The sequence below is a fragment of the Chrysochloris asiatica genome, unplaced genomic scaffold (assembly GCF_000296735.1).
Source record: "Chrysochloris asiatica unplaced genomic scaffold, ChrAsi1.0 scaffold00042, whole genome shotgun sequence".
Taxonomy (NCBI): Eukaryota; Metazoa; Chordata; class Mammalia; order Afrosoricida; family Chrysochloridae; genus Chrysochloris; species Chrysochloris asiatica.
This window is the reverse complement of record NW_006408560.1, coordinates 15374742-15381165: the sequence shown is the minus strand read 5'-3', so window position 1 is coordinate 15381165 and position 6424 is coordinate 15374742.

Sequence of the window (6424 nt, the reverse complement as noted above, 5' to 3'; positions counted from 1 at the left end):
CCTCATGCAAATGAGTGGCTTTGAGTCATAGCTGCTCAGCCTATTGAGCTGGGGTGTGAAGCAAATCTCAGGCTTGGGTTCCAGAACTGACAATGGCAACAACCATGGTTGTGACCTTGGGCCAGTCACTGTCTGGTAACCAGGAGTAGGAGGCCCCTAGTCCTGGTTGTGATCATGCATTTCAAGTGTGTGAGGGGGATTGGAATGGCTGAACCTTCATCAGAGGACCTTGTGTGCCCCACCTGACACCTGTCCTGTCTGACTAAAAGTATCTCCTCCCCTGTCTCTCCTTGCCTCCACATTGTCCCTTTCCCCCAATTGGAGGAAGATGACTCAATAAGGCCATCTTTCCTGTAACCTCTCCATGGACTCGTGGGCCTTTCCAAAGAACACAGGAATATAGAATGTCTAGGCTAGAAGGGCACCTGAGTGCCTAGTCCACCTGTTTCCTTACTCCAGTGTACCCCCCTCCCCTGCCCATTTTACTGGCTAGTGGAATGTCAGCTAGAGGAGACAGTGACTTGTTCAAGGTCAGTCACACTGAGAGTTAAGAGCCAGAGTAGGGACTAGAACCCAGGTATCCAGAATCTCAGCTCATAGATTTCCCTGGGCTGTTGTTCATTGTTCTATTTCATCTGCTCCTTTCTTGCTAGTATGAAATCCCACTGCTCCCAAATACTTCCTAAGAACAGGTGGGTGGTTCCAGGAACATGAGGGGAGTGCTGCTCAGAGCTGCTTCAGGAAGGATGAGAGCTAGACTACAGGAAGGACAAGCTGGGGTGAGGAAGTAGTAGTGGAGGCTAAGGAGACAGCCCCCCACTCTCAAAGCATCTTCTGGGTATAGAACAGGATGACCCCATCCCAGGAGGTTTGCCAGGGAGAGAGGGCAGGAAGCCTAGGGTGGGGTGCTGAGAGTTGTCCAGCGGAAGCTGTGGGGGGGGGCTCCTAACCCTGCCTCCCATACTGAGTGCTCCCCTTGGCAAGTTGGTTCCTGTCCCTTAAGCTGACACTGCTGTGCCCACCTCCTATTTCTGTTTCTAAGGTGCCTGGGACCTGAGACCCCCACCACCACTACCACAGGCCCAGCCTTCCTGAACTGGCCCTTTCCCTCCCCCACCCCAGACCCGCCAGCCCGCCCCCAGGTCCCCTGTCAGTGAGTTAAAATTAGCTCAGTGCCCAGACTAAAAATAGCCCCTGCCCAGCCCTGAGGCTGCTGGAACTGGGGGAGGGGAGTCCCTGAGGAAGGGGAAGATGATGGGAACCAGGAGTTTGAGGAGTGAACCTGCTAGACAGAACATTGGAGGGAGGATGCTTGGGACTAGGGACCCTAAAGGAACCCTAGGGTGAAAGGCTTGAGGCTGCTATATGGGGGGAGAGGGGAGGAGTTGATGGGCTGGAGAGAATGGCTGAGGGGCAGTGGGGAGGAACAGTGTGAGAGCCCAGGCACTGCATTACTTAATAGACGTGGGCTGGTACAGTTTTGGGGAAGGAAAGGCTCCCTGTGTATACGCCAGGGGCTGTAAGCCATTGAAAAATGCCCCAGACCCTCTTGCCTGGGCCATCTCTTTGTGCTTGTAGTGAGCCTGGGTTCACCTTTCCATTCCATCCCCTAAAGCTTCTCTGCATGTGTCTTTCTGCTTAGAAGTAAGAGGTCCCAGGAAGAGAATGACTAGGAAGGCTGGGAACCCTGGGGATGGGGTGGGAAGAGAGGCAGTGCTCAGGGGATTGATAAGGGCCCCTGGCCGAGAACATATACCTAACAGAGCTAGGAGTCCTGGCCCTAAGTCTTCACCTATGCCCACTCTGAACAGCCTTAAGAGCCAAGCTGCTCCTTCCCAGGTCCAACGTGGGCCTGATCCAGGTCCCAGAGAGCTCTTGTGACGCTCCTTGTCCTGGGTGGGACCTGCCCCTCCCGTGTCTGTCTCTTGGCTGCACCTCAAGTTCTGAGAGGGCAGTGATGGTGTTCTTTCAAGTCATGCCCCCAGCGCCCAGCTGGACAGTCAGTCCTGCAAGCAGTTGTGGAACCTGCCTCTTGGTCTCTGAGTCTTTGTCTCTGTCTGGCCCCTGCTTCTCTTTCTCCTAGTCTGTCTCTGCTTTTCTCTTGGACTCTACCTCTTCTCTGTGTCCTTTTCTGCGGCTGTATGTCTGTCCCCCTCTGCCATCCCCCTCTGTGTGTCTGCCTCACCCACGCCTCCTCACTTGTTAGTGAGCAGGCTGCCTGAGGCCGCCTGACTGTGGGGGTGACAGGTGGATTGGATTGTCACCCCCTCCCCCAGTGCCTGCTGCTTATTTCATGCCCTGCAGCCCAGCCACGGGGAAGGGGCGGGAGGAGGGATGACAGCTGTCTCCAGCGCCTCCTGCCTTCTCCTTCAGTCCCCAACCTGCAGCCCTGAGCAGCCTGGGAGGAAGGGAAGAAGGGCCTGCTTAATGAGAGCACCCTTTCTCCCTTTGTGAAAGTACAGGATTGAGGTCCATTGCTCTGTGACACAGAATCACACACTCAGCTTCTCTGGGCACCTGTTCCTTTTTGACCTGAGCTGGTGTGGGAGATCTGGAAATAGATGCCCTGTGGTTCCTTTAAGTCTTGCATCTGGGCCACGGGGACAGAGGGCATATGTGGATGGAATGTGGGGCATGAGGAAAGGTAGATACTCCCCTGACAACAGCAGGAGAGAAAGGATGGAGGCAAGCCATTGGAATGGACATCTGTATCTCCCAAGGAAGGGCAGACCTGTTCAGCACTGTTGCAACTGCAGCTCCAGGGAAGCTGCCCTGACCGATCCCCACTGCCTACCTCAGCTGGCCCCAGGCCACCGTCACACAGGAACTTAGATAGCATCATTCTGAAACCTGAGAATGGTTTGAATAGTGCTTCTGTACCTGGAGGTGTGACATTGGGGTGGCCACCGCCTGTTTCTTCCTCTATGCCCATTCCAAACCAAGACCCTCTTTAGAGTCCATTTGCATAATATCTATTTCTAATTTGCATGTATATAAAAAATCAAAAGTTCTTATTGGGTTAGTAGCTGAACTTGGAAAAATGAGTACCTTAGGATCTTTCTGGTATCCTTGAGTGGTATAAATGGTTAAATCTCTTAGCTGTTGACCAAAAAAGGTTGGAGTTTCAAGACTACCAAGAGGTACCTTGGAAGAAAGGCGGCTTGATGGTCTGCTTCCCAAAACTCAGCCATTGAAAACTTTATGGAGCACAGTTCTACTTTGACACTCATGGGTTACCATGAATTAGACTTGACTAGATGGCAACTGGTTTATTACTAGTTTAGGGTCCTTCTGGATCTTTCAGTCTCTGGTCCCCCAGCCCCTGCTCCTTGCCCTGCATGAGCCTCTGGCCTTACAGTCTCCCTGCTCTCCATTTTTGGAGGTTTCTTGTGGCCACCTGTCTCTGCAGAAGATGGGTCTGTGCCTGCCTCCCTGGATCCAGGCCCCGTGCCCTCCTTTCCTCTTTGTTCCTTTCTCCATCAGGAAGTTTACCCTGCCCAAACCCTGTCCTGCCAGCCTTGCATACGAGTGGGTGAATCTGAATCAGTCATAGCTGATATAGGTACTTCCAGCCCAGGGAGTCACAGCTACGGCCTGAGATCAGGATTGGGTGGACCCTGGGGCCACCAGAAAGAAGGCCATCCTGGCCAATTCCATCTCCATGGCAGCCTGAGTTCTCCCAAACTCTGGTTCCAGATACCAGGCATAGTGGAGGAGAAAAGATTTAGAAGAGAAGCATCTAAGGACCAGGTCACTTCGGAGGGCTTCCTAAAGGAGGAGCTGGTTTGGAAGGAAAAGAGGAAAGAGGCCAGGGAGTAGAGGGGAGGTTCACATCTGGAGAACAGATGCCCAGGCCTTTGGTTCCTGGCAGTTGGTTAGGTAATTAGGGAGAGGGCTAATTAAGGAGGTCCAGGTGTTCATTAAAGTCTCTCTAATTGTGTAGGAGGGAAGCTTGGACAGGACAGTCCTCCATACCTTGGAAGGTGTCAGTTTGGGGCCCTTTGTACCATTCCAGGTACCAGCCACCCTTTCTTTTCAAGACAAGGTTGATTGCATGTTCCTGCCCCACACCTTGCAACAATGTGGAATGGATAGAATGAGAGAAACGGGATTATTGAACAGACTGAACCTTCTTTGCAGGAGGATTATTTGCTAACTAGGAGGAAGGACTATCTACGGCAGGGACTTCTCCTTCTCTGGCCATCTTGGCCAAGAGGTGGGAGCAGCAGTAAGGAAGGGACCCTGGAAAGCATAGAATTATCAAAGTGCTTTGGGCTATCTTGGCAGGGAGTAGAGATAGATGGGGCCTGGTCTCTTTAACCCTGACTTGTCTCTTTCAGAGGATTCTCAGTAGGTCTCTGTGGCTTCCTTGCCTTCTCAGCCCTGATCCCTCTTGCATCCCAGCTCCCCCAGCATGAGGCGGGGGTGGGGGGGGGCGGTGTAGGAGATCAGCCAGGGAGCTGGTTGCCAGGAGACAGTTGCCTGAGCAACCCCATCCTCTCCATCTCCATGTGCTCAGGGCTGCTTCTTAGAAGACTTTAGAGTCTCATCCTCCGGCACCAGCCAACCCCAGAGCGGGAAGGATTGAGAACTGGGGTGGCAGAGGTGGTTGGAGGGTAGATGGTGCCCTCTGGGGCAGCTGCGAGAGGAAAGGTTCTACCTCCACAGGGAATAGAGTAAGAGATGCTGGTACTGCAGCAGGACTGGATGGAAGTTAGACTTCAGAGGGACTTTCAGTGTCACAACAATAAAACATGTTTCCTGAGCTAACTTACAGGAGATTGTTGTTGTTACGTGTCTTCAAATTGGTTCTGACTATAGCAACCCAGTATAGTTTCCTAGGAGCAACTGGTGGGTTTGAACCACCAACTTTGTGGTTAGCAGTCCAATGCTTATCCTACAGCACCACACCAGGAGACAGAGTGATGAAAAAGAAAGATGTGGTTCCTAGCCTCATAAGACTTTTTTCCTAGGGGCTCTTTATCATAAATGCTAGAAAGATAAAAATAGGGTGCCCTGAGTAAATAATTGGGGGAACCAAAGACATGAAGTTGGACTATAGAAATAGCAACTTTTCTGAGGGTCAGGAAAACAAAGAGAAGGCTCTTCCTGAACTTGGGAGAAGAGACCTGTTGGCCATAAGGTGATAGAGGTTAGATCTCAGCAAGAATTTGCTTATAAACAAAGGGCTTCCTGAGAGACAAATAGTAGAGATGTAGGGGCTGTAAGCCCAAGAAGCTCAGTTTTTACTGCATTCACCAGTCTAGAGTGGGGTTTTTAAATCCAGGCCAGAGAATCCTGTTTAAAAAACGAACTCATTCACCTCCCTTGCCACCATTATGCACCCCCTGTCCTCTTTCCTACCAGGCTCACAATACTGAAGCTCTAGATAATATAGAATTTGGATTGCATTGGAAGCAGACAAGCAGAAATCTCAGCCTTTGTAGTCAGGGTTTGGCAGAGATTGGAGTCACAGGCAAGAAATAATGTGACTGGAGCTAGTCTGGGCCCAGGTGTTGAGGGGGTGGAGGGGCAACTCAGGGCTGGTGGGACATGTGTTGGCATTGCCTCAGGTTGGATGTGAGGGCAGATGGTGGAGACTCTGGGTCCATGGAGCATTTTGAGAACAATTGAAAAGAGGAAGAGGGTGCTGGGGTGGCTCCCTGGGGAGAAAATCAAGAGTGATAGAAGTTAGAATGTGGAAGGAAAGGGTTGACAACATTGTTTTTTGTGGATGTCTGCACAGAACAGCAGCTTTCTTTCCAACTCTGCAGCCTGAAAGATGCTGGTGGTGAGGGAAATGGTGTGTGTGTGGAAGGCGGTATTCCTATTCCTGACTTTTCCAAGTCCACAGATTTTCTGTCTTTCCTTTCCCCTCATGGCCAAGATGCCGAGGCTGAACCTTTGCTTCTTTTATGGGACCTTAGGGGCCATATCTAGTGAGGCTGGAAAAGCTCCAGGGAAACTTAGCAGCCATTGGAAATGGGGATACTTGTGAGATGGGAGATTTCCCTAGTTACAGGTATCTTTCTTGTCTGCCCTCAAACATTCCAATGACACTTCTGTCCTGGTTGGTGGGGTGGGGGTTCAGAGTCTGGGGTCTCTTTCCTTGGACTCTGCAGCAAGATATCTGCAGGGGGAGCTTCAGAGAGGAAGGCTGAACTTCCATTGTCCAGATTCATTCCAGGGCCCAACCAGAGTGGCTTTAGAAGCCATGGGTCTTATGCTCATTGCATTCCTCCATCATCTCCTAGAAAGCTCCATCTTTGATTCAAGGACTCCTGAAATTTCAGGGCTGAAGAGACCCTGTAGCCATCTGGTGCCTCCATCCCTCCCTGGGCCTCTCCAGTCCTGGAACGATTACCCAGCCCATGTGAATGGAGTCTGACCATGCCTGGCATCATGCCACTTTTCCATCTCCATA